Here is a 21356-nt window from a genome sequence, read left to right as displayed (position 1 = left end):
GAGTAGTACGAGAGAAGTGAAGCAGTAGGAGTAAGGGCTTGTAGCATACAGTAATAAATCAAGTGAAGTTTATGAGATTGTCAATAAATGGATTACAAAGTTGTCGCATTTGTTGAAGGAATAATAAGAAAAGAGTAGTCAATATTGTTTGTGGTCAGGGAATCAATAAATTTTCTTATGAAGAATTAATGAGTATTGATTAACCGAGTCCAGATGTGATGTTGTAATTATGTTTTGTGTAACTTAGTGCAAGGAAGGGAAGTCGTGGTTTCCGGGAAGAAAGTTACCCACTGAGGATTGAGCGGTATATAAGAGGAATTAAGTGAGAGCAAGTTTAATTGTTAATCCAATATCAGAATGAGATTGTGATGGAAATCAAGAAGTTTTGGGAGTTCATGAAAAAAGGAAATTTGATAGCAAATACAAGTTAGAAGAATGAGCATGTCAGAGACTTGGAATTGAAGAGAGGTCAAGTGTTGGTCTAAGATGTTGATTCAAGGTTTGTTTGTTTGTTGAGTGAAGGAAATTCGGGGGCGAATTTCAATTTAAGGGGGGGAGAATGTAATATTCCATATTCCTTTAAATGCTCAATTAGTTGTCAGTTCAGATCAATTGAGTTCCTATGTAAATTATCTATTATCATTTGTAACGATTGGAGCTCCTATGTGCTCTAAATGTTGTCAATTGGGACCAATAGAGTAACCGGTGAACTCTGAAGATATTAATTATTAATAAGAGAGACAGACCAATATTAATAAGTACAAGAGAGGACATTTTGGTAACATTAATAATTGGTCAATGGGTGCTGGAAGATAAAATATCAAGCGAGATATTTTATTATTACTTGATATTATATATTATATATGTAATGTAGTATGTGTGGTGGAAAAGAAAAGAAGAAAGGATAAGAATAGAAGAAGAGAGAATGAGAATTATCAGAAAGAAAAGAAAGAAAGGGAAGAGGAGAAAAAGAGGAAAAGAGGAAAAGAAGGAAGAGAAAGAGGAAGAAGAGGAGAAGAAGAGAACTCATGGGAGAAGAAGAGGAAGAAACCATGGAAGCACCATCATCATCTCATCTTCACCAACTTCATCTTCTTCTTCTACTAGGTGAGTTCTTAGATAGTTTTAGCATTGGGGGAAAATAATCTATATTTGTGGGGTTAGGGTTTGTGTGAATTGTGCCCTATCCATGCTATGTGTTGATATTATGTTGGTTGTTGTTGAAAAATCAAGTTATGTGAAAATAGTAGGTAAAAATGGTATATGGAAAGGAAAATAAAAGAGGAGTTATTGAGAGAATTCATGGAAATTGGAATTTTTAACCGATTAACGCGCAGCAAAATTCACCTTCTGGGCAATTTCGTGAGTGGTTAACCGGTTAACGGTTTAGGTTAACCGGTTAACACTGAAACAGAATTCAATCTTCTATTTGTGCAGAATTTGTCTGCTGTGGGGTTCGAACCCAGGACCTCCTTTGAACTGTACATGCCTTACCACTAGGCTAGAGAGGTTGTTGTTGAATGCTTATGCAATGAATAAATATTAATCTAAATCTTGATTAAGATAGATTAATGAATTAATTGAGCGTTATAATTCCGTTTTGGATGCGGACGGATGCATTAGTAAGATAATGAAAAAGGCTATTATTATGATATCATATTATAGTATATTATGTATCTTACAAATTAAATGAATTATATTTATGATGGGTGTTAAACATGGTTGATATGGTTGATTGTGAAATAACATGACTAAAGATAACGTAAAAGACTATTATTACTGTTCCATGTTATAAAATAGTATGTGATTTATAGATGCCATGAATTTTATCATGATGAAATTAAATATTGTTGTTATGTGGAAGGTGAAATAACACGATTAAAAACCTTACAAAGATGAGTGAGGAAACCTAGAAGAATAATTTGATTAATAACTTAGAAAGACAATCTAGGTTATGGAACATGTGAGATACATGTATGAGAATACGGTATTCATTCGTACGACGCTTATGTGAGGTCGTGGACGAATTGTTACCATGATTGAGAATGCGACGCATTATATGGAACATGCCATATTATTATTTGTGTATTATGGTGAATGAAGTCACCTGTGATTTATGAATTTGTTATGGTTCGTGGAACCAATGATTTGCGAAACCGATCATGTATTCAGAATGTGTGTTTTCTGTGATGGTACACATCTCTATTGGTATGCTTAGACGTGTAAGCATTGGGATGTGGGACCAATGATTCGAGCCTCAATTGGGTTTGAGCCCCAACCATGGCGGACATGGGGGAAAGGTGGACACCTAAGTGGGTTAGAGTCCCATACGGTGAAAGATACTCAAAGTGGGTTAGAGTCCCATACGAGTGATGGTTCTTAAAAGTGGGTTAGAGTCCCATAGGGGAACCTGATATCCACCGTGAAAGTCGAATCATACGGACATGCGTGAACCAAGCCTTGGCCTAGACGTAGGTCCGGTTGGGGATCGATGTTGCGTGAATCTGAATAATGATCGTGGTTGAGTTATGAGAACTCAGATGCATGTTGCCATACAATTGCGAGATAGTTTCCCCATCGCTCAAGTCTTCGTTCCCTTGTTGACTTGAGTTGGATATGAGTTGAATATTGATTAGAACCCTGTAGAGCCGAGTGGACCTATAGGATAGGAGAACTCACTGAGATTATTATCTCATCCCATTATTGTTGTTATTTTTCAGGTATTCTTTACAGGTTGGATCTAAGAGAAACTGTTATGGATGTTTCAAGGGTTGTTGTTCATTATAATCTTCCGCTGTGGAGTTGTGTGCAATGAAGATATTGTACATAGTTCTTAGATTTTTTATTGTTTAGGCATTATTGTATAACATGTTCCAGTGATGTCTTAGTTTGGACATGTATATATATTGATGCCATTAGGCACTTATGTTGTGACAGTACCAAGATTTAACACTTGTATGATATTATTCTAGATATATATTATACGGGTTGTTACATCTGATCTCTATAGTTCAAACCTAAAGATGTAATTCTAGTTATAAAATGTTTTATTGGTTTTGAATTTAATTTTATCTAATTTACTCCATTTGTTTATTTTCTTATAAAATATTTTTTAAATTTATTGTAAATGTTTAAAAAATGCAAAACTTTTTACATGACAAATGTACTGTTTAATATAAAACAAAAATTAATAAGCACCAAAAATTAAATATTTAAAAATCTAATTTTTTTTTTTCATATTCACCCCCTTGATCTCCTCGAATGATTTAAATATTCATGTCCAATTGATTTTGTTCTTCATTTTTAATTTCTTGAACTTTTCAAAAGATTTAGATTTGTGTATCATTAAATACACAAAACCATATCTACTATATTTATAAATAAATATGAGAAAGTCCTAAATACCTCTAATGCCTAATGTATGCCATGTGTTTATTTTTCTATTAAATATTTTTAAAATTTATTATAAATGTTAAAAAAATGCCAAATTTTTACATGAATAATTGATTTGTTTAATATAAAAAAATTAATAAACACCAAAAATTGGATATTTAGAGATTTAAACTATTTTTTAAATATTCACCACCTTGATCAGGTCGAATGATTTAAATATTCATGTCCAATTGATTTTTTTCTTCATTTTAAACTTCTTGAACTTTTCAAAGGATTTAGATTTGTGTATCATTGAATACGCATAACTATATCTATTATAATCATCAACAAATATGATGAAGTACTAAATACCTCTTATGCCTAATGTATTCAATGATTTACATACATCAATATTTACAGATATGTTGGTCCACACATATGAAAACACCCTTATCTCTATCTTCAAAAGAGGAGCCATTAATTTAAAGATATTTGAAGATTAAATTTAATACATAACATAAGATTAAATGAAATTTTAGTTTCTCTAAAATTTACATTTATTTAAGCTTATTATCCATAAGTTTTATTTCTTAAAACATCCCATGAAAATGAGATGACTTTCGACTACAAGATTCAGAAAAGAAAAAGATAAAATACAATAAGCCAAATCTCATCCATGAGATATAACCCCATGCGATTGATAGATCACTTGAATCTGCAGCTAAACTGATGCAAAATTGAGCCACACAATAAAATTGGAAATTGTGTTGAAACGTGTTATTACATGGAATTCAGTGTTGTAAACAAAAACATTTGCATTATATCAGTCCCACATCGAAGATCTAGAGATATAGAAATACATGACCGATATAAGAATAGTAGATTATAGTGATATTAATCAATGATTCTTCAAGCAGTAATGAGATATGATGAGTGGTGTAATCTTGCATTAAATTTGCGAGTTAGGTGTCTGCCCCAAGCCTGGTTACGACAATTGGACACTCTCTTTGACCAATTTGATCTCTATAGTCCAAACCTAAAGGGGATAATTCTAATTATAAAATTTTTTGTTACTTTTGAATTTCAATTTATGTAATTTATTCCATGTGTTTATTTTCTTATTAAATATTTTTAAAATTTGTTGTAAATGTTAAAAAAAAGTCAAACATTTTACATGGAAAAATTTACTGTTTAATATAAAAAAAATTAATAAGCACCAAAAATTGGATATTTAGAAAACTAAATTAGTTTTTTAATAATCACCATCTTGATCTCCTCGAATGATATTAATATTCATGTCCAATTGATTGAACTTTTCAAAGGATTTAGATTTGTGTATCATTAAATACACATAACCATATCTACTATAATTATCAATAAATATGATGAAGTACTAAATACCTCTAATGCCTAATATATTCAATGATTCACATACATCAATATATACAGACATGTTGGTCCACCCATATGTAAAACACCCTTATGTCTATCTTAAAAATGTGGAGCCATTAATTTAAAGATATTTGAAGATTGAATTTGATACATATATAAGATTAAATGATATTTTAGTTTCTATAAAATTTACATTTACTTAAGTTTATTATCCATAAGTTTTATTTCTTATAACATCCCATGAAAATGAGACGGCATTCGAGTACAAGATTCAGAAAAGAAAAAGATAAAATACATTAAGTCAAATCTCGTCCATGAGATAGAACCCAAAGCGATTTGATAGATCACTTGAATCTTCAGCTAAACTAATGCAACATTGAGCCGCATAATAAAATTGGAAGTGGTGTTGTTACTTATTGCTACATGAAATTCAGTGTTGTAAACAAAAAACATTTGCTTTATATTAGTCCCACATCGAAGATATGGAGATATAGAAATACATGACCTCTATAAGAATAATAGATTTCAGTGTTATTAATCAATGATTCTTCAGTAATGATATATGATGAGTTGTCTAGTCTTGCATTAAATATGTGAGTTGCGTGTCTGCCCCAAGTCTGGTTACGACAATTGGGCACTCTCCTTTGACCAATCTGATCTCTATAGTTCAAACCTAAAGATGTAATTCTAGTTATAAAATGTTTTATTGGTTTTGAATTTAATTTTATCTAATTTACTCCATTTGTTTATTTTCTTATAAAATATTTTTTAAATTTATTGTAAATGTTTAAAAAATGCAAAACTTTTTACATGACAAATTTACTGTTTAATATAAAACAAAAATTAATAAGCACCAAAAATTAAATATTTAAAAATCTAATTTTTTTTTTTCATATTCACCCCCTTGATCTGCTCGAATGATTTAAATATTCATGTCCAATTGATTTTGTTCTTCATTTTTAATTTCTTGAACTTTTCAAAAGATTTAGATTTGTGTATCATTAAATACAAAAAACCATATCTACTATATTTATAAATAAATATGAGAAAGTCCTAAATACCTCTAATGCCTAATGTATGCCATGTGTTTATTTTTCTATTAAATATTTTTAAAATTTATTATAAATGTTAAAAAAATGCCAAATTTTTACATGAATAATTTATTTGTTTAATATAAAAAAAATTAATAAACACCAAAAATTGGATATTTAGAGAGTTAAACTATTTTTTAAATATTCACCACCTTGATCAGGTCGAATGATTTAAATATTCATGTCCAATTGATTTTTTTCTTCATTTTAAACTTCTTGAACTTTTCAAAGGATTTAGATTTGTGTATCATTGAATACGCATAACTATATCTATTATAATCATCAACAAATATGATGAAGTACTAAATACCTCTTATGCCTAATGTATTCAATGATTTACATACATCAATATTTACAGATATGTTGGTCCACACATATGAAAACACCCTTATCTCTATCTTCAAAAGAGGAGCCATTAATTTAAAGATATTTGAAGATTAAATTTAATACATAACATAAGATTAAATGAAATTTTAGTTTCTCTAAAATTTACATTTATTTAAGCTTATTATCCATGAGTTTATTTCTTAAAACATCCCATGAAAATGAGATGACTTTCGACTACAAGATTCAGAAAAGAAAAAGATAAAATACAATAAGCCAAATCTCATCCATGAGATATAACCCCATGCGATTGATAGATCACTTGAATCTGCAGCTAAACTGATGCGAAATTGAGCCACACAATAAAATTGGAAATTGTGTTGAAACGTGTTATTACATGGAATTCAGTGTTGTAAACAAAAAACATTTGCATTATATCAGTCCCACATCGAAGATCTAGAGATATAGAAATACATGACCGGTATAAGAATAGTAGATTATAGTGATATTAATCAATGATTCTTCAAGCAGTAATGAGATATGATGAGTGGTGTAATCTTGCATTAAATTTGCGAGTTAGGTGTCTGCCCCAAGCCTGGTTACGACAATTGGGCACTCTCTTTGACCAATTTGATCTCTATAGTCCAAACCTAAAGGGGATAATTCTAATTATAAAATTTTTTGTTACTTTTGAATTTCATTTTATGTAATTTATTCCATGTGTTTATTTTCTTATTAAATATTTTTAAAATTTGTTGTAAATGTTAAAAAAAAGTCAAACATTTTACATGGAAAAATTTACTGTTTAATATAAAAAAAATTAATAAGCACCAAAAATTGGATATTTAGAAAACTAAATTAGTTTTTTTAATAATCACCATCTTGATCTCCTCGAATGATATTAATATTCATGTCCAATTGATTGAACTTTTCAAAGGATTTAGATTTGTGTATCATTAAATACACATAACCATATCTACTATAATTATCAATAAATATGATGAAGTACTAAATACCTCTAATGCCTAATATATTCAATGATTCACATACATCAATATATACAGACATGTTGGTCCACCCATATGTAAAACACCCTTATGTCTATCTTAAAAATGTGGAGCCATTAATTTAAAGATATTTGAAGATTGAATTTGATACATATATAAGATTAAATGATATTTTAGTTTCTATAAAATTTACATTTACTTAAGTTTATTATCCATAAGTTTTATTTCTTATAACATCCCATGAAAATGAGACGGCATTCGAGTACAAGATTCAGAAAAGAAAAAGATAAAATACATTAAGTCAAATCTCGTCCATGAGATAGAACCCAAAGCGATTGATAGATCACTTGAATCTTCAGCTAAACTAATGCAACATTGAGCCGCATAATAAAATTGGAAGTGGTGTTGTAACTTATTGCTACATGAAATTCAGTGTTGTAAACAAAAAACATTTGCTTTATATTAGTCCCACATCGAAGATATGGAGATATAGAAATACATGACCTCTATAAGAATAATAGATTTCAGTGTTATTAATCAATGATTCTTCAGTAATGATATATGATGAGTTGTCTAGTCTTGCATTAAATATGTGAGTTGCGTGTCTGCCCCAAGCCTGGTTACGACAATTGGGCACTCTCCTTTGACCAATCTGATCTCTATAGTTCAAACCTAAAGATGTAATTCTAGTTATAAAATGTTTTATTGGTTTTGAATTTAATTTTATCTAATTTACTCCATTTGTTTATTTTCTTATAAAATATTTTTTAAATTTATTGTAAATGTTTAAAAAATGCAAAACTTTTTACATGACAAATTTACTGTTTAATATAAAACAAAAATTAATAAGCACCAAAAATTAAATATTTAAAAATCTAAATTTTTTTTTTCATATTCACCCCCTTGATCTGCTCGAATGATTTAAATATTCATGTCCAATTGATTTTGTTCTTCATTTTTAATTTCTTGAACTTTTCAAAAGATTTAGATTTGTGTATCATTAAATACAAAAAACCATATCTACTATATTTATAAATAAATATGAGAAAGTCCTAAATACCTCTAATGCCTAATGTATGCCATGTGTTTATTTTTCTATTAAATATTTTTAAAATTTATTATAAATGTTAAAAAAATGCCAAATTTTTACATGAATAATTTATTTGTTTAATATACAAAAAATTAATAAACACCAAAAATTGGATATTTAGAGAGTTAAACTATTTTTTAAATATTCACCACCTTGATCAGGTCGAATGATTTAAATATTCATGTCCAATTGATTTTTTTCTTCATTTTAAACTTCTTGAACTTTTCAAAGGATTTAGATTTGTGTATCATTGAATACGCATAACTATATCTATTATAATCATCAACAAATATGATGAAGTACTAAATACCTCTTATGCCTAATGTATTCAATGATTTACATACATCAATATTTACAGATATGTTGGTCCACACATATGAAAACACCCTTATCTCTATCTTCAAAAGAGGAGCCATTAATTTAAAGATATTTGAAGATTAAATTTAATACATAACATAAGATTAAATGAAATTTTAGTTTCTCTAAAATTTACATTTATTTAAGCTTATTATCCATGAGTTTATTTCTTAAAACATCCCATGAAAATGAGATGACTTTCGACTACAAGATTCAGAAAAGAAAAAGATAAAATACAATAAGCCAAATCTCATCCATGAGATATAACCCCATGCGATTGATAGATCACTTGAATCTGCAGCTAAACTGATGCGAAATTGAGCCACACAATAAAATTGGAAATTGTGTTGAAACGTGTTATTACATGGAATTCAGTGTTGTAAACAAAAAACATTTGCATTATATCAGTCCCACATCGAAGATCTAGAGATATAGAAATACATGACCGGTATAAGAATAGTAGATTATAGTGATATTAATCAATGATTCTTCAAGCAGTAATGAGATATGATGAGTGGTGTAATCTTGCATTAAATTTGCGAGTTAGGTGTCTGCCCCAAGCCTGGTTACGACAATTGGGCACTCTCTTTGACCAATTTGATCTCTATAGTCCAAACCTAAAGGGGATAATTCTAATTATAAAATTTTTTGTTACTTTTGAATTTCATTTTATGTAATTTATTCCATGTGTTTATTTTCTTATTAAATATTTTTAAAATTTGTTGTAAATGTTAAAAAAAAGTCAAACATTTTACATGGAAAAATTTACTGTTTAATATAAAAAAAATTAATAAGCACCAAAAATTGGATATTTAGAAAACTAAATTAGTTTTTTAATAATCACCATCTTGATCTCCTCGAATGATATTAATATTCATGTCCAATTGATTGAACTTTTCAAAGGATTTAGATTTGTGTATCATTAAATACACATAACCATATCTACTATAATTATCAATAAATATGATGAAGTACTAAATACCTCTAATGCCTAATATATTCAATGATTCACATACATCAATATATACAGACATGTTGGTCCACCCATATGTAAAACACCCTTATGTCTATCTTAAAAATGTGGAGCCATTAATTTAAAGATATTTGAAGATTGAATTTGATACATATATAAGATTAAATGATATTTTAGTTTCTATAAAATTTACATTTACTTAAGTTTATTATCCATAAGTTTTATTTCTTATAACATCCCATGAAAATGAGACGGCATTCGAGTACAAGATTCAGAAAAGAAAAAGATAAAATACATTAAGTCAAATCTCGTCCATGAGATAGAACCCAAAGCGATTGATAGATCACTTGAATCTTCAGCTAAACTAATGCAACATTGAGCCGCATAATAAAATTGGAAGTGGTGTTGTAACTTATTGCTACATGAAATTCAGTGTTGTAAACAAAAAACATTTGCTTTATATTAGTCCCACATCGAAGATATGGAGATATAGAAATACATGACCTCTATAAGAATAATAGATTTCAGTGTTATTAATCAATGATTCTTCAGTAATGATATATGATGAGTTGTCTAGTCTTGCATTAAATATGTGAGTTGCGTGTCTGCCCCAAGCCTGGTTACGACAATTGGGCACTCTCCTTTGACCAATCTGATCTCTATAGTTCAAACCTAAAGATGTAATTCTAGTTATAAAATGTTTTATTGGTTTTGAATTTAATTTTATCTAATTTACTCCATTTGTTTATTTTCTTATAAAATATTTTTTAAATTTATTGTAAATGTTTAAAAAATGCAAAACTTTTTACATGACAAATTTACTGTTTAATATAAAACAAAAATTAATAAGCACCAAAAATTAAATATTTAAAAATCTAAATTTTTTTTTTCATATTCACCCCCTTGATCAGGTCGAATGATTTAAATATTCATGTCCAATTGATTTTTTTCTTCATTTTAAACTTCTTGAACTTTTCAAAGGATTTAGATTTGTGTATCATTGAATACGCATAACTATATCTATTATAATCATCAACAAATATGATGAAGTACTAAATACCTCTTATGCCTAATGTATTCAATGATTTACATACATCAATATTTACAGATATGTTGGTCCACACATATGAAAACACCCTTATCTCTATCTTCAAAAGAGGAGCCATTAATTTAAAGATATTTGAAGATTAAATTTAATACATAACATAAGATTAAATGAAATTTTAGTTTCTCTAAAATTTACATTTATTTAAGCTTATTATCCATGAGTTTATTTCTTAAAACATCCCATGAAAATGAGATGACTTTCGACTACAAGATTCAGAAAAGAAAAAGATAAAATACAATAAGCCAAATCTCATCCATGAGATATAACCCCATGCGATTGATAGATCACTTGAATCTGCAGCTAAACTGATGCGAAATTGAGCCACACAATAAAATTGGAAATTGTGTTGAAACGTGTTATTACATGGAATTCAGTGTTGTAAACAAAAAACATTTGCATTATATCAGTCCCACATCGAAGATCTAGAGATATAGAAATACATGACCGGTATAAGAATAGTAGATTATAGTGATATTAATCAATGATTCTTCAAGCAGTAATGAGATATGATGAGTGGTGTAATCTTGCATTAAATTTGCGAGTTAGGTGTCTGCCCCAAGCCTGGTTACGACAATTGGGCACTCTCTTTGACCAATTTGATCTCTATAGTCCAAACCTAAAGGGGATAATTCTAATTATAAATTTTTTGTTACTTTTGAATTTCATTTTATGTAATTTATTCCATGTGTTTATTTTCTTATTAAATATTTTTAAAATTTGTTGTAAATGTTAAAAAAAAGTCAAACATTTTACATGGAAAAATTTACTGTTTAATATAAAAAAAATTAATAAGCACCAAAAATTGGATATTTAGAAAACTAAATTAGTTTTTTAATAATCACCATCTTGATCTCCTCGAATGATATTAATATTCATGTCCAATTGATTGAACTTTTCAAAGGATTTAGATTTGTGTATCATTAAATACACATAACCATATCTACTATAATTATCAATAAATATGATGAAGTACTAAATACCTCTAATGCCTAATATATTCAATGATTCACATACATCAATATATACAGACATGTTGGTCCACCCATATGTAAAACACCCTTATGTCTATCTTAAAAATGTGGAGCCATTAATTTAAAGATATTTGAAGATTGAATTTGATACATATATAAGATTAAATGATATTTTAGTTTCTATAAAATTTACATTTACTTAAGTTTATTATCCATAAGTTTTATTTCTTATAACATCCCATGAAAATGAGACGGCATTCGAGTACAAGATTCAGAAAAGAAAAAGATAAAATACATTAAGTCAAATCTCGTCCATGAGATAGAACCCAAAGCGATTGATAGATCACTTGAATCTTCAGCTAAACTAATGCAACATTGAGCCGCATAATAAAATTGGAAGTGGTGTTGTAACTTATTGCTACATGAAATTCAGTGTTGTAAACAAAAAACATTTGCTTTATATTAGTCCCACATCGAAGATATGGAGATATAGAAATACATGACCTCTATAAGAATAATAGATTTCAGTGTTATTAATCAATGATTCTTCAGTAATGATATATGATGAGTTGTCTAGTCTTGCATTAAATATGTGAGTTGCGTGTCTGCCCCAAGCCTGGTTACGACAATTGGGCACTCTCCTTTGACCAATCTGATCTCTATAGTTCAAACCTAAAGATGTAATTCTAGTTATAAAATGTTTTATTGGTTTTGAATTTAATTTTATCTAATTTACTCCATTTGTTTATTTTCTTATAAAATATTTTTTAAATTTATTGTAAATGTTTAAAAATGCAAAACTTTTTACATGACAAATTTACTGTTTAATATAAAACAAAAATTAATAAGCACCAAAAATTAAATATTTAAAAATCTAAATTTTTTTTTTCATATTCACCCCCTTGATCTGCTCGAATGATTTAAATATTCATGTCCAATTGATTTTGTTCTTCATTTTTAATTTCTTGAACTTTTCAAAAGATTTAGATTTGTGTATCATTAAATACAAAAAACCATATCTACTATATTTATAAATAAATATGAGAAAGTCCTAAATACCTCTAATGCCTAATGTATGCCATGTGTTTATTTTTCTATTAAATATTTTTAAAATTTATTATAAATGTTAAAAAAATGCCAAATTTTTACATGAATAATTTATTTGTTTAATATAAAAAAAATTAATAAACACCAAAAATTGGATATTTAGAGAGTTAAACTATTTTTAAATATTCACCACCTTGATCAGGTCGAATGATTTAAATATTCATGTCCAATTGATTTTTTTCTTCATTTTAAACTTCTTGAACTTTTCAAAGGATTTAGATTTGTGTATCATTGAATACGCATAACTATATCTATTATAATCATCAACAAATATGATGAAGTACTAAATACCTCTTATGCCTAATGTATTCAATGATTTACATACATCAATATTTACAGATATGTTGGTCCACACATATGAAAACACCCTTATCTCTATCTTCAAAAGAGGAGCCATTAATTTAAAGATATTTGAAGATTAAATTTAATACATAACATAAGATTAAATGAAATTTTAGTTTCTCTAAAATTTACATTTATTTAAGCTTATTATCCATGAGTTTTATTTCTTAAAACATCCCATGAAAATGAGATGACTTTCGACTACAAGATTCAGAAAAGAAAAAGATAAAATACAATAAGCCAAATCTCATCCATGAGATATAACCCCATGCGATTGATAGATCACTTGAATCTGCAGCTAAACTGATGCAAAATTGAGCCACACAATAAAATTGGAAATTGTGTTGAAACGTGTTATTACATGGAATTCAGTGTTGTAAACAAAAAACATTTGCATTATATCAGTCCCACATCGAAGATCTAGAGATATAGAAATACATGACCGGTATAAGAATAGTAGATTATAGTGATATTAATCAATGATTCTTCAAGCAGTAATGAGATATGATGAGTGGTGTAATCTTGCATTAAATTTGCGAGTTAGGTGTCTGCCCCAAGCCTGGTTACGACAATTGGGCACTCTCTTTGACCAATTTGATCTCTATAGTCCAAACCTAAAGGGGATAATTCTAATTATAAAATTTTTTGTTACTTTTGAATTTCATTTTATGTAATTTATTCCATGTGTTTATTTTCTTATTAAATATTTTTAAAATTTGTTGTAAATGTTAAAAAAAAGTCAAACATTTTACATGGAAAAATTTAATGTTTAATATAAAAAAAATTAATAAGCACCAAAAATTGGATTTTTAGAAAACTAAATTAGTTTTTTAATAATCACCATCTTGATCTCCTCGAATGATATTAATATTCATGTCCAATTGATTGAACTTTTCAAAGGATTTAGATTTGTGTATCATTAAATACACATAACCATATCTACTATAATTATCAATAAATATGATGAAGTACTAAATACCTCTAATGCCTAATATATTCAATGATTCACATACATCAATATATACAGACATGTTGGTCCACCCATATGTAAAACACCCTTATGTCTATCTTAAAAATGTGGAGCCATTAATTTAAAGATATTTGAAGATTGAATTTAATACATATATAAGATTAAATGATATTTTAGTTTCTATAAAATTTACATTTACTTAAGTTTATTATCCATAAGTTTTATTTCTTATAACATCCCATGAAAATGAGACGGCATTCGAGTAAAAGATTCAGAAAAGAAAAAGATAAAATACATTAAGTCAAATCTCGTCCATGAGATAGAACCCAAAGCGATTGATAGATCACTTGAATCTTCAGCTAAACTAATGCAACATTGAGCCGCATAATAAAATTGGAAGCTGTGTTGTAACTTATTGCTACATGAAATTCAGTGTTGTAAACAAAAAACATTTGCTTTATATTAGTCCCACATCGAAGATATGGAGATATAGAAATACATGACCTCTATAAGAATAATAGATTACAGTGTTATTAATCAATGATTCTTCAGTAATGATATATGATGAGTTGTCTAGTCTTGCATTAAATATGCGAGTTACGTGTCTGCCCCAAGCCTGGTTACGACAATTGGGCACTCTCCTTTGACCAATCTGATCTCTATAGTTCAAACCTAAAGAGGTAACTCTAGTTATAAAATGTTTTATTGGTTTTGAATTTAATTTTATCTAATTTACTCCATTTGTTTATTTTCTTATAAAATATTTTTTAAATTTATTGTAAATGTTTAAAAAATGCAAAACTTTTTACAAGACAAATTTACTGTTTAATATAAAACAAAAATTAATAAGCACCAAAAATTAAATATTTAAAAAACTAAATATTTTTTTTCATATTCACCCCCTTGATCTGCTCGAATGATTTAAATATTCATGTCCAATTGATTTTGTTCTTCATTTTTAATTTCTTGAACTTTTCAAAAGATTTAGATTTGTGTATCATTAAATACACAGAACCATATCTACTACAATTATAAATAAATATGATAAAGTCCTAAATACCTCTAATGCCTAATGTATGCCATGTGTTTATTTTTCTATTAAATATTTTTAAAATTTATTATAAATGTTAAAAAAATGCCAAATTTTTACATGAATAATTTATTTGTTTAATATAAAAAAAATTAATAAACACCAAAAATTGGATATTTAGAGAGTTAAACTATTTTTTAAATATTCACCACCTTGAGCAGGTCGAATGATTTAAATATTCATGTCCAACTGATTTTTTTCTTCATTTTAAACTTCTTGAACTTTTCAAAGGATTTAGATTTGTGTATCATTGAATACGCATAACTATATCTATTATAATCATCAATAAATATGATGAAGTACTAAATACCTCATATGCCTAATGTATTCAATGATTTACATACATCAATATTTACAGATATGTTGGTCCACACATATGTAAAACACCCTTATCTCTATCTTCAAAAGAGGAGCCATTAATTTAAAGATATTTGAAGATTAAATTTAATACATAACATAAGATTAAATGAAATTTTAGTTTCTCTAAAATTTACATTTATTTAAGCTTATTATCCATAAGTTTTATTTCTTAAAACATCCCATGAAAATGAGATGACTTTCGACTACAAGATTCAGAAAAGAAAAAGATAAAATACATTAAGCCAAATCTCATCCATGAGATATAACCCCATGCGATTGATAGATCACTTGAATCTGCAGCAAAACTGATGCAAAATTGAGCCACACAATAAAATTGGAGATTGTGTTGAAACGTTTTATTACATGGAATTCAGTGTTGTAAACAAAAAACATTTGCATTATATCAGTCCCACATCGAAGATCTAGAGATATAGAAATACATGACCGGTATAAGAATAGTAGATTATAGTGATATTAATCAATGATTCTTCAAGCAGTAATGAGATATGATGAGTGGTCTAATCTCGCATTAAATTTGCGAGTTAGGTGTCTGCCCCAAGACTGGTTACGACAATTGGGCACTCTCTTTGACCAATTTGATCTCTATAGTCCAAACCTAAAGGGGATAATTCTAATTATAAAATTTTTTGTTACTTTTGAATTTCATTTTATGTAATTTATTCCATTTGTTTATTTTCTTATTAAATATTGTTAAAATTTGTTGTAAATGTTAAAAAAAAGTCAAACTTTTTACATCAAAAAATTTACTGTTTAATATTAAAAAAATTAATAAGCACCAAAAATTGGATATTTAGATAACTAAATTAGTTTTTTAATAATCACCATCTTGATCTCCTCGAATGATATTAATATTCATGTCCAATTGATTGAACTTTTCAAAGGATTTAGATTTGTGTATCATTAAATACACATAACCATATCTACTATAATTATCAATAAATATGATGAAGTACTAAATACCTCTAATGCCTAATATATTCAATGATTCATATACATCAATATATACAGACATGTTGGTCCACCCCATATGTAAAACACCCTTATGTCTATCTTAAAAATGTGGAGCCATTAATTTAAAGATATTTGAAGATTGAATTTAATACATATATAAGATTAAATGATATTTTAGTTTCTATAAAATTTACATTTACTTAAGTTTATTATCCATAAGTTTTATTTCTTATAACATCCCATGAAAATGAGACGGCATTCGAGTACAAGATTCAGAAAAGAAAAAGATAAAATACATTAAGTCAAATCTCGTCCATGAGATAGAACCCAAAGCGATTGATAGATCACTTGAATCTTCAGCTAAACTAATGCAACATTGAGCCGCATAATAAAATTGGAAGTGGTGTTGTAACTTATTGCTACATGAAATTCAGTGTTGTAAACAAAAAACATTTGCTTTATATTAGTCCCACATCGAAGATATGGAGATATAGAAATACATGACCTCTAAAAGAATAATAGATTTCAGTGTTAGTAAGAGCATGAGCTAAGGTTATGGAAGATGGGACAGAATGATTGAGATGAATGATTTTGGATACAAGTGAAATGTTATCTCTAGATGTGTATGGAATATTTTGTGTGACTCTACGAGATGTATGGACACTCATAGTTATGTTCTAGATTGCTTAAGTTCCTTAGAAGTGGTGTTTTGTTGATAATTTAAAGTTCCTTGACGGTGTTACTTTGTTATTGGCCGAGATTATGTGTCGGGAGAAATCTTGAGTGGATCAAAACCCTATGAGAGGATTTGATATGGAATATAGTAACCAGAACCAGACGTTGTCAAACTGGTTTGGTTTTGCTACATCGAACACATGATGAACTTAGATGTTCTACGTTTCATGGTTGTAGCAATGTAATCCTGGATACCTAGCTTCTGTAGAGTGTTGGTCTTATTCTGAACTTTAGTGAGTCATGAAGGAAGTTATTCTACTAATGGAAGTTGGTATGGTTTTAGTACCATTTTGGACGGTAGGCACTCTGGAGGATAATTGTGTTTCTATGTAGACTGTCATCTAACCAGCAGTGCCTAGGAATCCCGAGTGTTCCACTATTGGGATCAGAGTATCACAATGGAAGGTGATGGATGAAAGAGCTCAATCAAGTCTATGGGGATCAGGGAGATAGTAACTCGTAAGAATGGAGGTAAGGATGAGAGTAAGACAATCTCGTGCTAATGGTTCTATCTCATTGGAGTAGTACGAGAGAAGTGAAGCAGTAGGAGTAAGGGCTTGTAGCATACAGTAATAAATCAAGTGAAGTTTATGAGATTGTCAATAAATGGATTACAAAGTTGTCGCATTTGTTGAAGGAATAATAAGAAAAGAGTAGTCAATATTGTTTGTGGTCAGGGAATCAATAAATTTTCTTATGAAGAATTAATGAGTATTGATTAACCGAGTCCAGATGTGATGTTGTAATTATGTTTGTGTAACTTAGTGCAAGGAAGGGAAGTCGTGGTTTCCGGGAAGAAAGTTACCCACTGAGGATTGAGCGGTATATAAGAGGAATTAAGTGAGAGCAAGTTTAATTGTTAATCCAATATCAGAATGAGATTGTGATGGAAATCAAGAAGTTTTGGGAGTTCATGAAAAAAGGAAATTTGATAGCAAATACAAGTTAGAAGAATGAGCATGTCAGAGACTTGGAATTGAAGAGAGGTCAAGTGTTGGTCTAAGATGTTGATTCAAGGTTTGTTTGTTTGTTGAGTGAAGGAAATTCGGGGGCGAATTTCAATTTAAGGGGGGGAGAATGTAATATTCCATATTCCTTTAAATGCTCAATTAGTTGTCAGTTCAGATCAATTGAGTTCCTATGTAAATTATCTATTATCATTTGTAACGATTGGAGCTCCTATGTGCTCTAAATGTTGTCAATTGGGACCAATAGAGTAACCGGTGAACTCTGAAGATATTAATTATTAATAAGAGAGACAGACCAATATTAATAAGTACAAGAGAGGACATTTTGGTAACATTAATAATTGGTCAATGGGTGCTGGAAGATAAAATATCAAGCGAGATATTTATTATTACTTGATATTATATATTATATATGTAATGTAGTATGTGTGGTGGAAAAGAAAAGAAGAAAGGATAAGAATAGAAGAAGAGAGAATGAGAATTATCAGAAAGAAAAGAAAGAAAGGGAAGAGGAGAAAAAGAGGAAAGAGGAAAAGAAGGAAGAGAAAGAGGAAGAAGAGGAGAAGAAGAGAACTCATGGGAGAAGAAGAGGAAGAAGAACCATGGAAGCACCATCATCATCTCATCTTCACCAACTTCATCTTCTTCTTCTACTAGGTGAGTTCTTAGATAGTTTTAGCATTGGGGGAAAATAATCTATATTTGTGGGGTTAGGGTTTGTGTGAATTGTGCCCTATCCATGCTATGTGTTGATATTATGTTGGTTGTTGTTGAAAAATCAAGTTATGTGAAAATAGTAGGTAAAAATGGTATATGGAAAGGAAAATAAAAGAGGAGTTATTGAGAGAATTCATGGAAATTGGAATTTTTAACCGATTAACGCGCAGCAAAATTCACCTTCTGGGCAATTTCGTGAGTGGTTAACCGGTTAACAGTTTAAGTTAACCGTTAACACTGAAACAGAATTCAATCTTCTATTTGTGCAGAAGATGTCTGCTGTGGGGTTCGAACCCAGGACCTCCTTTGAACTATACATGCCTTACCACTAGGCTAGAGAGGTTGTTGTTGAATGCTTATGCAATGAATAAATATTAATCTAAATCTTGATTAAGATAGATTAATGAATTAATTGAGCGTTATAATTCCGTTTTGGATGCGGACGGATGCATTAGTAAGATAATGAAAAAGGCTATTATTATGATATCATATTATAGTATATTATGTATCTTACAAATTAAATGAATTATATTTATGATGGGTGTTAAACATGGTTGATATGGTTGATTGTGAAATAACATGACTAAAGATAACGTAAAAGACTATTATTACTGTTCCATGTTATAAAATAGTATGTGATTTATAGATGCCATGAATTTTATCATGATGAAATTAAATATTGTTGTTATGTGGAAGGTGAAATAACACGATTAAAAACCTTACAAAGATGAGTGAGGAAACCTAGAAGAATAATTTGATTAATAACTTAGAAAGACAATCTAGGTTATGGAACATGTGAGATACATGTATGAGAATACGGTATTCATTCGTACGACGCTTATGTGAGGTCGTGGACGAATTGTTACCATGATTGAGAATGCGACGCATTATATGGAACATGCCATATTATTATTTGTGTATTATGGTGAATGAAGTCACCTGTGATTTATGAATTTGTTATGGTTCGTGGAACCAATGATTTGCGAAACCGATCATGTATTCAGAATGTGTGTTTTCTGTGATGGTACACATCTCTATTGGTATGCTTAGACGTGTAAGCATTGGGATGTGGGACCAATGATTCGAGCCTCAATTGGGTTTGAGCCCCAACCATGGCGGACATGGGGGAAAGGTGGACACCTAAGTGGGTTAGAGTCCCATACGGTGAAAGATACTCAAAGTGGGTTAGAGTCCCATACGAGTGATGGTTCTTAAAAGTGGGTTAGAGTCCCATAGGGGAACCTGATATCCACCGTGAAAGTCGAATCATACGGACATGCGTGAACCAAGCCTTGGCCTAGACGTAGGTCCGGTTGGGGATCGATGTTGCGTGAATCTGAATAATGATCGTGGTTGAGTTATGAGAACTCAGATGCATGTTGCCATACAATTGCGAGATAGTTTCCCCATCGCTCAAGTCTTCGTTCCCTTGTTGACTTGAGTTGGATATGAGTTGAATATTGATTAGAACCCTGTAGAGCCGAGTGGACCTATAGGATAGGAGAACTCACTGAGATTATTATCTCATCCCATTATTGTTGTTATTTTTCAGGTATTCTTTACAGGTTGGATCTAAGAGAAACTGTTATGGATGTTTCAAGGGTTGTTGTTCATTATAATCTTCCGCTGTGGAGTTGTGTGCAATGAAGATATTGTACATAGTTCTTAGATTTTTTATTGTTTAGGCATTATTGTATAACATGTTCCAGTGATGTCTTAGTTTGGACATGTATATATATTGATGCCATTAGGCACTTATGTTGTGACAGTACCAAGATTTAACACTTGTATGATATTATTCTAGATATATATTATACGGGTTGTTACATCTGATCTCTATAGTTCAAACCTAAAGATGTAATTCTAGTTATAAAATGTTTTATTGGTTTTGAATTTAATTTTATCTAATTTACTCCATTTGTTTATTTTCTTATAAAATATTTTTAAATTTATTGTAAATGTTTAAAAAATGCAAAACTTTTTACATGACAAATTTACTGTTTAATATAAAACAAAAATTAATAAGCACCAAAAATTAAATATTTAAAAATCTAAATTTTTTTTTTCATATTCACCCCCTTGATCTCCTCGAATGATTTAAATATTCATGTCCAATTGATTTTGTTCTTCATTTTTAATTTCTTGAACTTTTCAAAAGATTTAGATTTGTGTATCATTAAATACACAAAACCATATCTACTATATTTATAAATAAATATGAGAAAGTCCTAAATACCTCTAATGCCTAATGTATGCCATGTGTTTATTTTTCTATTAAATATTTTAAAATTTATTATAAATGTTAAAAAAATGCCAAATTTTTACATGAATAATTGATTTGTTTAATATAAAAAAATTAATAAACACCAAAAATTGGATATTTAGAGATTTAAACTATTTTTTAAATATT

General features: G+C 29.0%; 11 non-coding genes across 11 annotated transcripts; all 11 read left to right on the top strand.

Annotated features, from left to right (window-relative positions):
- Positions 1-4293: 4293 nt before the first annotated feature.
- Positions 4294-4396, top strand: LOC127089861 (small nucleolar RNA Z279/snoR105/snoR108). Its single transcript, XR_007791412.1, has one exon. It is a non-coding gene; the product is annotated as a small nucleolar RNA Z279/snoR105/snoR108 (small nucleolar RNA).
- Positions 4397-5321: 925 nt separating this feature from the next.
- LOC127089914 (small nucleolar RNA Z279/snoR105/snoR108) lies at positions 5322-5425 on the top strand. The gene has a single exon (XR_007791463.1). It is a non-coding gene; the product is annotated as a small nucleolar RNA Z279/snoR105/snoR108 (small nucleolar RNA).
- A 1289-nt stretch (positions 5426-6714) lies between these two features.
- LOC127089852 (small nucleolar RNA Z279/snoR105/snoR108) lies at positions 6715-6817 on the top strand. The gene has a single exon (XR_007791404.1). It is a non-coding gene; the product is annotated as a small nucleolar RNA Z279/snoR105/snoR108 (small nucleolar RNA).
- Positions 6818-7742: 925 nt separating this feature from the next.
- Positions 7743-7846, top strand: LOC127089909 (small nucleolar RNA Z279/snoR105/snoR108). Its single transcript, XR_007791458.1, has one exon. It is a non-coding gene; the product is annotated as a small nucleolar RNA Z279/snoR105/snoR108 (small nucleolar RNA).
- Positions 7847-9135: 1289 nt separating this feature from the next.
- LOC127089851 (small nucleolar RNA Z279/snoR105/snoR108) lies at positions 9136-9238 on the top strand. The gene has a single exon (XR_007791403.1). It is a non-coding gene; the product is annotated as a small nucleolar RNA Z279/snoR105/snoR108 (small nucleolar RNA).
- Positions 9239-10162: 924 nt separating this feature from the next.
- On the top strand, positions 10163-10266 carry LOC127089908 (small nucleolar RNA Z279/snoR105/snoR108). The gene has a single exon (XR_007791457.1). It is a non-coding gene; the product is annotated as a small nucleolar RNA Z279/snoR105/snoR108 (small nucleolar RNA).
- Positions 10267-11215: 949 nt separating this feature from the next.
- Positions 11216-11318, top strand: LOC127089850 (small nucleolar RNA Z279/snoR105/snoR108). The gene has a single exon (XR_007791402.1). It is a non-coding gene; the product is annotated as a small nucleolar RNA Z279/snoR105/snoR108 (small nucleolar RNA).
- A 923-nt stretch (positions 11319-12241) lies between these two features.
- Positions 12242-12345, top strand: LOC127089907 (small nucleolar RNA Z279/snoR105/snoR108). Its single transcript, XR_007791456.1, has one exon. It is a non-coding gene; the product is annotated as a small nucleolar RNA Z279/snoR105/snoR108 (small nucleolar RNA).
- Positions 12346-13633: 1288 nt separating this feature from the next.
- LOC127089849 (small nucleolar RNA Z279/snoR105/snoR108) lies at positions 13634-13736 on the top strand. Its single transcript, XR_007791401.1, has one exon. It is a non-coding gene; the product is annotated as a small nucleolar RNA Z279/snoR105/snoR108 (small nucleolar RNA).
- Positions 13737-14660: 924 nt separating this feature from the next.
- On the top strand, positions 14661-14764 carry LOC127089918 (small nucleolar RNA Z279/snoR105/snoR108). The gene has a single exon (XR_007791467.1). It is a non-coding gene; the product is annotated as a small nucleolar RNA Z279/snoR105/snoR108 (small nucleolar RNA).
- Positions 14765-16055: 1291 nt separating this feature from the next.
- LOC127089789 (small nucleolar RNA Z279/snoR105/snoR108) lies at positions 16056-16158 on the top strand. The gene has a single exon (XR_007791343.1). It is a non-coding gene; the product is annotated as a small nucleolar RNA Z279/snoR105/snoR108 (small nucleolar RNA).
- Positions 16159-21356: the final 5198 nt, after the last annotated feature.

The sequence above is a fragment of the Lathyrus oleraceus genome, chromosome 5 (assembly GCF_024323335.1).
Source record: "Lathyrus oleraceus cultivar Zhongwan6 chromosome 5, CAAS_Psat_ZW6_1.0, whole genome shotgun sequence".
Lineage (NCBI taxonomy): Eukaryota > Viridiplantae > Streptophyta > Magnoliopsida > Fabales > Fabaceae > Lathyrus > Lathyrus oleraceus.
Note: the sequence above shows the minus strand (reverse complement) of the source record. Positions and strands in the feature narration are given on the sequence as shown.